Raw genomic sequence first — 10,816 nt, 5'->3', positions numbered from 1 at the left:
CCCCCCCCCATCATTCTGTACTCCCCCCATCATTCTGTACTCCCCCCCCATCATTCTGTACTCCCCCCCATCATTCTGTACTCCCCCCCCCATCATTCTGTACTCCCCCCCCCCCTTCATTCTGTTCTCCCCCCCCCCATCATTCTGTACTCCCCCCCCCCCATCATTCTGTACTCCCCCCCCCCATCATTCTGTACTCCCCCCCCCCATCATTCTGTACTCCCCCCCCCATCATTCTGTACTCCCCCCCCATCATTCTGTACTCCCCCCCCCCCATCATTCTGTACTCCCCCCCCCCATCATTCTGTACTCCCCCCCCCCCATCATTCTGTACTCCCCCCATCATCTTCTGTACTCCCCCCCCCCCCATCATTCTGTACTCCCCCCCATCATTCTGTACTCCCCCCCATCATTCTGTACTCCCCCCCCCATCATTCTGTACTCCTCCCCCCCATCATTCTGTACTCCCCCCCCCATCATTCTACTCCCCCCCCATCATTCTGTACTCCCCTCCCCCATCATTCTGTACTCCCCCCCATCATTCTGTACTCCCCCCCCCATCATTCTGTACTCCCCCCCCCCCTCATTCTGTACTCCCCCCCCCTGCCATCATTCTGTACTCCCCCCATCATTCTGTACTCCTCCCACGCTCCATCATTCTGTACTCCCCCCCATCATTCTGTACTTCCCCCCACCATCATTCTGTACTCCCCTCCACCCCGCCCCATCATTCTGTACTCACCCCCTACTCATTCTGTAACCCCCCCCCCATCATTCTGTACTCCCCCCATCATTCTGTACTCCCCCCCCATCATTCTGTACCTCCCCCCCATCATTCTGTACTCCCCCCCCATCATTCTGTACTCCCCCCCCCTGTACCCCATCATTCTGTACTCCCCCCCCTCATTCTGTACTCCCCCCCCCCCATCATTCTGTACTCCCCCCCCCCCATCATTCTGTACTCCCCCCCCCCTCATTCTGTACTCCCCCATCATTCTGTACTCCCCCCCATCATTCTGTACTCTCCCCCCATCATTCTGTACTCCCCCCATCATTCTGTACTCCCCCCATCATTCTGTACTCCCCCCATCATTCTGTACTCCCCCCCATCATTCTGTACTCCCCCCCATCATTCTGTACTCCCCCCATCATTCTGTACTCCCCCCATCATTCTGTACTCCCCCCCCCATCATTCTGTACTCCCCCCCCCCATCATTCTGTACTTCCCCCCATCATTCTGTACTCCCCCCCCATCATTCTGTACTCCCCTCCCCATCATTCTGTACTCCCCCCCCATCATTCTGTACTCCCCTCCCCATCATTCTGTACTCCCCCCCCCATCATTCTGTACTCCCCCCCCCCATCATTCTGTACTCCCCCCATCATTCTGTACTCCCCCCCCCCATCATTCTGTACTCCCCCCCCATCATTCTGTACTCCCCCCCCCCATCATTCTGTACTCCCCCCCCATCATTCTGTACTCCCCCCCATCATTCTGTACTCCCCCCCCCATCATTCTGTACTCCCCCCCCCCCATCATTCTGTACTCCCCCCCCATCATTCTGTACTCCCCCCCCATCATTCTGTACTCCCCCCATCATTCTGTACTCCCCCCCCATCATTCTGTACTCCCCCCCCCATCATTCTGTACTCCCCTCCCATCATTCTGTACTCCCCCCCCCATCATTCTGTACTCCCCCCCCATCATTCTGTACTCCCCCCCCCATCATTCTGTACTCCCCCCCATCATTCTGTACTCCCCCCCATCATTCTGTACTCCCCCCCCCCATCATTCTGTACTCCCCCCCATCATTCTGTACTCCCCCCCCCCATCATTCTGTACTCCCCCCATCATTCTGTACTCCCCTCCCCCCCCATCATTCTGTACTCCCCCCCCCATCATTCTGTACTCCCCCCATCATTCTGTACTCCCCCCCATCATTCTGTACTCCTCCCCCCATCATTCTGTACTCCCCCCCATCATTCTGTACTCCCCCCCCCATCATTCTGTACTCCCCCCATCATTCTGTACTCCCCCCCCATCATTCTGTACTCCCCCCCCCATCATTCTGTACTCCCCCCCATCATTCTGTACTCCCCCCATCATTCTGTACTCCCCCCCCATCATTCTGTACTCCCCCCCCCATCATTCTGTACTCCCCCCCCATCATTCTGCACTTCCCCCCCCCATCATTCTGCACATCCCCCCCCATCATTCTGCACTTCCCCCCCCATCATTCTGCACTTCCCCCCCCCCATCATTCTGCACATCCCCCCCCCATCATTCTGCACTTCCCCCCCCATCATTCTGCACTTCACCCCCCCCATCATTCTGCACTTGCCCCCCCCATCATTCTGCACTTCCCCCCCCGATCATTCTGCACTTCCCCCCCCATCATTCTGCACTTCCCCCCCCCCATCATTCTGCACATCCCCCCCCCATCATTCTGCACATCCCCCCCCCATCATTCTGCACATCCCCCCCCCATCATTCTGCACTTCCCCCCCCATCATTCTGCACTTCACCCCCCCCATCATTCTGCACTTGCCCCCCCCATCATTCTGCACTTCCCCCCCCCATCATTCTGTACTCCCCGCCCCCCCCATCATTCTGTACTCCCCGCACCCCCCCATCATTCTGTACTCCCCCCCCTCCATCATTCTGCACTTCCCCCCCATCATTCTGCACTTCCCCCCCATCATTCTGCACTCCTCCCCCTCCCCCCCATCCCTCATCACTCCCCTCATCTCTCTACTTCCCCCTTATCTCTCTTCCCTCCCCCCATCACTGGTACTTTCCCCTCATTACTCTGCATCCCCTTTCTCACTGTGTATAACAGGAATGTGTGCAGAGAGCTTGTTTACCAAATTTGTGACCCATATAATTTTCTGTCCATGAATATTAATTTTCAGCCAGCCTTAGTTGTTGATATGCTATCCCACTATGCGATTCCTCTGTGATGAGTACTAAATTATCAAATTGATTTTGTAGTTTTTATTTTCTTGTTATTAGTGTTTTAATTTTATTCTAGGTATGAGGCTTCTTCAGCTCATTTCTGTCTTTCAGATGAGGCCCCACGTCTGGGTGTAAAATATTCTGAGCAGGGGAATTCTCCCGGTGTCTGGGTCAATATTTATCCCTCAGTCAATATCACTAAAGTTGGTTCTCTGGCCTTGGTCACATTGCAGCTGGTTGCCCTGCTTCCTACAGTTCAACAACGATGACACTTCAAAAAGTTCTCAGTTGGCTAGAAAGCACCGGAAAACGTGTGGTGGTTGTGAAAAGTGCAATGTGAACACAGTCTTTCTTCTCTCTTTCTCATTAGCCTTGTTCAGCGTTGCATTTGGGACCTGGTCTGAAGGAGTGTTCATTGGTTAACAAGCGTGATGTTTGATTTTGCTCTGCGTTATACCTGCTTGATGGAGCAGTAATATTAGGCTAGATCTTTATGATGCTTTATCCATTCAATCTGCATTTCCTTCAGGCCAGGGTGACTTGTTTCAGGCTGAACTTGACCCTCCAACTTTATAACTTTCATTGTGTCTGATCAGTTCTTGGGTGAAGTGATATCAAACACAGGGGCTGATTTTCAGCTTCAGTTTGTGTCTCCAAAGAGAATTGTTCATTTTACATTATGCAAATTATAATTGTTGGCAAGTACAGAACTTTTGAGTATTGCTGAGAAAAGAGACATGTCAAACCTTTTCATCTTGCATTCATTAGGCTACTTCGCAAGAATACCAATATGAGGGAAAAACAACAACTTATACTGTATGTGAAGAGTGTGCTGATTCATTGGCAACTGGAGTCTGATTGGTAGACACGTTGCCGTGGAAAATGCGCCAACTGATGGCAACTGACAATTAAAATGCCAAACACTGTTTGAAATTTAAACTAGGTAGCTTGACCCTGATTGGTCAAGGCATTGTCCTGAGGAATGAGTCAGCGAATGGCTGTCACATTTTTTGTTTAGTTGAAACAGGCACAATGTGTGTAGGTGTTCTTTCTGTATGCAAACATGGCCCTGCGCCTTAATATACATAGCCTCCAGTACACGCAAATGCACCACATTGCGAGCTGACTGACAATCTTAAATTGGGTGTCAGTGTAATTCTTAGCATATTGAGGATTACTTACAAAATGTTGTACAATCGCAGAATCACATCTAATGTTGGACACTGTGTTTTTACAGGCTGGGTGAATACAGTCTGTACCTTGGCTAGTGTGAACAGTGGCTGGGACATGCTGTTTGATATGATCTGCCAGTCTTTGGGACATACATCCTACATACCTAGCATCACACTGGTGCTGAAATTCATATACCACATGACTCATTTGTGTGAAAGGCAGAACGTCTTTTTGGCTTGACGGCAGCTTCCGGTTAGTGGCGAACACCCACTCGTGTTGCTACTGCACAGTAGCTTCACCTGTTGCTCAAATTACCAGGGTAATCGGAGGTAGACTGGACACTTTTTATGGCTGAAACTGACAGCCTCAGGCCTGTATATATCACAAGGTAAGCTGCATCTGTGTATGTATGGGCTGCCAAAGACACACAAAAGTGATGTCCCTTTACGCCTTATCTTATTTTTGACTGGTTCTGCATGACATGAATTAGCCAAATGGGTGAATTGTTACAACCAACTTTGACCAAGTTTTCCACATAATCGATGAAGGAGTCCTTCACATTTGTGAAGACCAAATAGGGCTTACATATTGATCGTAATGCTGTGTCCATGTGCTCATTGGACATTACTAGCCTATTCACCAATATTCTGCTTAAGGAAGCCATTGATATTTGCGCTACAGCACCATACCATGGTGATCTAGACCCACACCATTGCGTGAAGCAGTATGCATTGAGCTCATAAACTCGGCAATGCACACAGTTGAGTTCAGTTTCAATGACACCATGTATACCCAAGTAGATGGTGTTGTCATGGGATCCCCTCTAGGTCCAGCTCTTGCAAACATCTTTGTTGGTTTCCATGAGAAATATGTCTTCGATGGACTGACACCCAATCTCTTACCTCTTGCATATTTCTGATATGTGGATGATACGTTTGCTAAATTTAAATCTGCAACTTCATGTAATATTTTCTTTACATGTCTTACTGGGGTCCATCCTGCACTCAAATTCACCTTTGAAATGGAGCAAATGAACTCCCCTTTCTTGATGCACTAGTTGAGAAATCTGCCAGGGGATTCTCTACCATGGTCTATCGCAACCCTAACTTTACTTGTCAATATACATATTGGGATTCTTACAGTTCCACACGCTATGAGATTTGTCTTATCGGCAACCTTGTAAATAGGGCCCAAGCCATTTGCTTAACATGCAAGCTTGATGCTGAAATAGGAGCATCAAAGGCATCCTGCAGGATAATGGTTACCCTGATCAGATCATTTTGCTCTGTATATCACACAAACTCATGAACAGGCCTAAGGTCATCTCTTTAGCTGCCCAGTCTACCTCAGATTTCCCTGGAAGGGGAAGGTATCTCAAAAATTTGAGCAACAGGTGGAGCTAGCTGTTTCACGCTACTACTATGCAGTAGCAACACGAGTGGTATTCACCACTAACAGAATGCTGCTGTCAAGACAAGAAGACGTTCTGCCTATCACACAAATGACTCATGTGATGTATGAATTTCAGGGCCTGTGTGATGCCAGGTATGTAGGTCATACGTCCCAAAGACTGGCGGATCGTATCAAACTGCTTGTCCCAGCCGCTGTTTGCAATGGTCAAGGTATAGACTGTACCCAATCAGTCCGTGCTTGCAAAACGCAAACATGGTGCCCAACATTAGATTTGATTCTGTGATTGGACAACATTTGCTAAATAATCCTCAGTAAACCTAAGAATTACGCTGACAGGCAATTTAAGATTGTCAGTTGGGCTCGCAATGTGGTGCATTTGCGTGTACTGGAATCTACATATATTAATATACAGGGCCCTGTTCTTTGCAGACAGAAAGAACATGTACACACATTGTAACTGTTCCAGCTAAACAAAATACATGACAGCCATTCACTGACTCATTCTTCAGGGCAATGCCTTGACCAATCAGGGTCATGCTGCCTAGTTTAAATTTCAAAAATGCTTAGCAGTTAACTGCCAGTCAACATCAATTGATGCATTCTCCATACAATTGGTGCCTCTGCCAATCAGAGTTCTCTTGCCAACAAATCAGCACACTCTTCACTTACAGTATAAATTGTTGTTTATCCCTTACATTAGCATTCTGTTAGTGGTCTAATGAATGCAAGACAAAAAGTTTTGACATGTCTCTTTTTATGAAAATTACTTTATTTATAGACCAGAACAAATCCAAAGGAAAAAGTGACCTAAGAGCACAAAAATGCATTCTAAATTAATTCTCCATTTTAATATTGAGCTGGTTGCTATCATTTCTACTTTTCAACAGGAAGGTGAAGTTTGGATGGGTGGGGATGACTGATGATTTGGTTTTACAGTAAAGTCCTGCCATTCACGAGGGGTATGTTCCAGCGAAACTGTGCAAATGGCAAAATCCCGAAGGAGGACCATGTTTTTGAATGGGACTCAGTTGGATAGGTCCCAGCCATGTGGAGGCAGCATTGGTTTGGGCAGTTCCAGTACCCTACAATGACCTGTCATAGAGCCATTGAGTTATACAGCACAGAAACAGGCCCTTCAGCCCATTGTGTCCCTGCCAGCTATCAAGCCCCTATCTACTCTAATCCCATTTTCCAGCACATGGCCCATAGCCCTGTGTGCTGAGGTGTTTCAAGAGCTCATCTGCATACTTCTTAAATGTTGTGTTTCTCTTCACTGAAGCTCTTGGACCTGCTGTGTACACTCCATATTTTTGCATTTTGTTTCCGATCCCAGCACTGGCAGTTTTATTTACAAACCATTTAAAAATCATGGTCAGTGAAAAAGGGAGAAACCCGGGGGCAACAGGATAAATTATATCCTGGAAACTTCTTCTTAGATCCACACCCCCAACCTCAGGTCACTGAAACCAGCCAAGGTGGTCACATGGGCTAAGGGTTACAAAGATTTATAAAGACACTTACATTCTCTTTTATCTGATTTCTGTCCCCGGCAGGAACTGGTCCAGTTCCCTCTGATAGTATTCGGAGAGTCAGCACCTACCACACCAGCCTGTATTGTATCCCAGAGCCCCTCCCTGAGAAAGACTTACCACCCGATTTCCAGTCTATTCCTACTCTCTCAGGGCAGGGTCTCTGCCTCATGGGGGGAGGGGGGTGTGACAGGCAGGCCTGGGAGCAGCTGCAAAATGGTCCATCACCCGTGATCGGGCCCCGGCTGTAATTTCACGCTGGATGGCCAATTAACGGCCAGCGTGGGACGTGCGCTGGAAGCCCGTGTGCGTGGGGGGGACACTCACTGACAGCTCCCTGAAGGTACGGAGCTGGCCCACCGAGCATGAACAATGAAGATCTCACAAATAATATAGACTTGTCCCCACGTGTGACTCAGTCACATGAAGAGGGACGTGTTAAAAATGAGTTAAATTTCTTTTTTATTGTTCCTTTGTTCGTGAAATCTCATCCTGCCCGTGGATGAGGTTTTGCAAAAAAGCTCAAGTGCTGCCTGACCTATTCGCCTGCCCGCCAACTATAAGGTTGGACGGGAGCGAAAAATTCTACTTAACTAACTGCTTAAGGGCCTTAATGGGCCTCTTACTTGTCGATGGCAGTGCTGCTGACTCTCGTGTGCGGCCACTGACTGAAATATCGCGCGAGTGTGTGATGACGTTGGGATGCTCACCCAACATCAGTGCGCGCTATTTCACATTCAGGCTGAAAATGACCTGTCTCACACTCGAGCTGTGCTCACAGGCTGTACCTGTCAAAGAATCAGTGCAGAAATTCGAGCATTTCAAACACTGATAAGCGAACGTTGCTCGCACGATGGGCACTGCAATATACAAGGTACAAAGCACAAGAAAGTGAAAACGAGAACAAGGAAGTAGCGAAAAGCGGGACTTTACTGGTTATGGAATCAATTAGAATGAATGTTGGGACAGCTAAGCATAGCAGAAAACATAGATCAAACAGTCAGCTAATCACATGGGATGTTTACAACCTGGTTCATCATAAACTTTGTCCCAATGGGAGATTTAATTTATTATAGATATTACAAGGTATTACACATTGCCAAGAAGGAGGTCCTGCTGAGCATAATGTTCAGGGTTGAATGTTGAATTCAATGCTTAACCATCTAGGGTAAAGGCCAAAAGATATTTGGGATGATAAAACCCAACCCCTGATAGGATTATGAGAAAAGATTCAAAAGTAACTTTCCAAAGGGAATAGGATATATATTTGAAAATGAGAAAAACTCCAGGCCTGTGTGGAAAGTTTGGAAAATGGGGCTACTGGATAGTCAATTGGATAAAAAGCCAGCATAGTGGCAATGGGTGAAATGACCTCCTTCTTCAAAAACAAAAAAACTGCGGATGCTGGAAATCCAAAACAAAAACAGAATTACCTGGAAAAACTCAGCAGGTCTGGCAGCATCGGCGGAGAAGAAAAGAGTTGACGTTTCGAGTCCTCATGACCCTTCGACAGAACTTGCAGACACAACTCGCAGACACTTCCTCCTACCTCTCCCTGGACCATGACCCCACCACTGAACATCAAGCCATTGTTTCCAGGACTGTCACTGACCTCATCTCCTCTGGGGATCTCCCTCCCACAGCTTCCAACCTGATAGTCGCCCAACCTCGGACGGCCCGCTTCTATCTCCTACCCAAAATCCACAAACAGAACTGCCCCGGTAGACCGATCGTCTCAGCTTGTTCCTGCCCCACAGAACTCATTTCTCACTATCTTGACTCCCTTCTCTCTCCCCTTGTCCAGTCCCTTCCCACCTACATCCGTGATTCCTCTGACACCTTACGTCACATCAACAATTTCCAGTTCCCTGGCCCCAACCGCTTCCTCTTCACCATGGACGTCCAATCCCTCTACACCTCCATCCCCCACCAGGATGGTCTGAGGGCCCTTAGCTTCTTCCTCGAACAGAGGCCCGAACAATCCCCATCCACAACTACTCTCCTCCGTCTGGCTGAACTTGTTCTCACACTGAACAATTTCTCCTTCAACTCCTCTCACTTCCTCCAAATAAAAGGTGTGGCTATGGGTACCCGCATGGGCCCCAGCTATGCCTGTCTCTTTATGGGGTATGTGGAACATTCCTTGTTGCAGTCCTACTCCGGCCCCCTTCCACAACTCTTTCTCCGGTACATCGATGATTACTTCGGTGCCGCTTCATGCTCTCGTCAGGACTTGGAAAAATTTATTAATTTTGCTTCCAATCTCCACCCCTCCATCATTTTCACGTGGTCCATCTCTGACACTTCCCTTCCCTTCCTTGACCTCTCTGTCTCAATCTCTGGTGATAGACTGTCCACCAATATCCATTACAAACCCACCGACTCCCACAGCTATCTCGACTACAGCTCCTCACACCCCGCTTCCTGTAAGGACTCCATCCCATTCTCTCAGTTCCTTCGCCTCCATCGCATCTGTTCCGATGATGCTACATTCAAAAACAGTTCCTCTGACATGTCCTCCTTCTTCCTTAACCGAGGTTTTCCACCCACGGTCGTTGACAGGGCCCTCAACCGTGTCCGGCCCATCTCCCGTGCATCCGCCCTCACGCCTTCTCCTCCCTCCCAGAAACATGATAGGGTCCCCTTTGTCCTCACTTATCACCCCACCAGCCTCCGCATTCAAAGGATCATCCTCCGCCATTTCCGCCAACTCCAGCATGATGCCACCACCAAACACATCTTCCCTTCACCCCCCTTATTGGCATTCCGTAGGGATCGCTCCCTCCGGGACACCCTGGTCCACTCCTCCATCACCCCCTACTCCTCAACCCCCTCCTATGGCACCACCCCATGCCCACGCAAAAAATGCAATACCTGCCCCTTCACTTCCTCTCTCCTCACCGTCCAAGGATCCAAACACTCCTTTCAAGTGAAGCAGCATTTCACTTGCATTTCCCCCAACTTAGTCTACTGCATTCGTTGCTCCCAATGTGGTCTCCTCTACATTGGAGAGACCAAACGTAAACTGGGCGACTGCTTTGCAGAACACCTGCGGTCTGTCCGCAAGAATGACCCAAACCTCCCTGTCGCTTGCCATTTCAACACTCCACCCTGCTCTCTTGCCCACATGTCTGTCCTTGGCTTGCTGCATTGTTCCAGTGAAGCCCAACGCAAACTGGAGGAACAACACCTCATCTTCCGACTAGGGACTTTACAGCCTTCCAGACTGAATATTGAATTCAACAACTTTAGGTCGTAAGCTCCCTCCCCCATCCCCACCCCCTTTCTGTTTCCCCCTTCCCTTTTTTTTTCCAATAAATTATAAAGATTTTCCTTTTCCCACCTATTTCCATTATATAAAAAAAAAACCCCACTAGAGCTATACCTTGAGTGCCCTACCATCCATTCTTAATTAGCACATTCGTTTAGATAATATCACCAACTTTAATTTTAACACCTATGTGTTCTATTGTACTATTGTCGTTGACATCTTTTGATGATCTGCTTCTATCACTGCTTGTTTGTCCCTACAACCACACCCCACCCCCGCTCCACCTCTTTGTCTCTCTATCTCTCCGCCCCCCACACACACACCTTAAACCAGCTTATATTTCAACTCTTTCTTGGACTTGAATGCAAGTTCTGTCGAAGGGTCATGAGGACTTGAAACGTCAACTCTTTTCTTCTCCGCCGATGCTGCCAGACCTGCTGTGTTTTTCCAGGTAATTCTGACCTCCTTCTATAC

Source organism: Carcharodon carcharias, chromosome 13 (genome assembly GCF_017639515.1).
Source record: "Carcharodon carcharias isolate sCarCar2 chromosome 13, sCarCar2.pri, whole genome shotgun sequence".
Classification (NCBI taxonomy): domain Eukaryota; kingdom Metazoa; phylum Chordata; class Chondrichthyes; order Lamniformes; family Lamnidae; genus Carcharodon; species Carcharodon carcharias.
The sequence above is the reverse complement of the archived record's forward strand: the minus strand, read 5'-3'. Positions refer to the sequence as shown.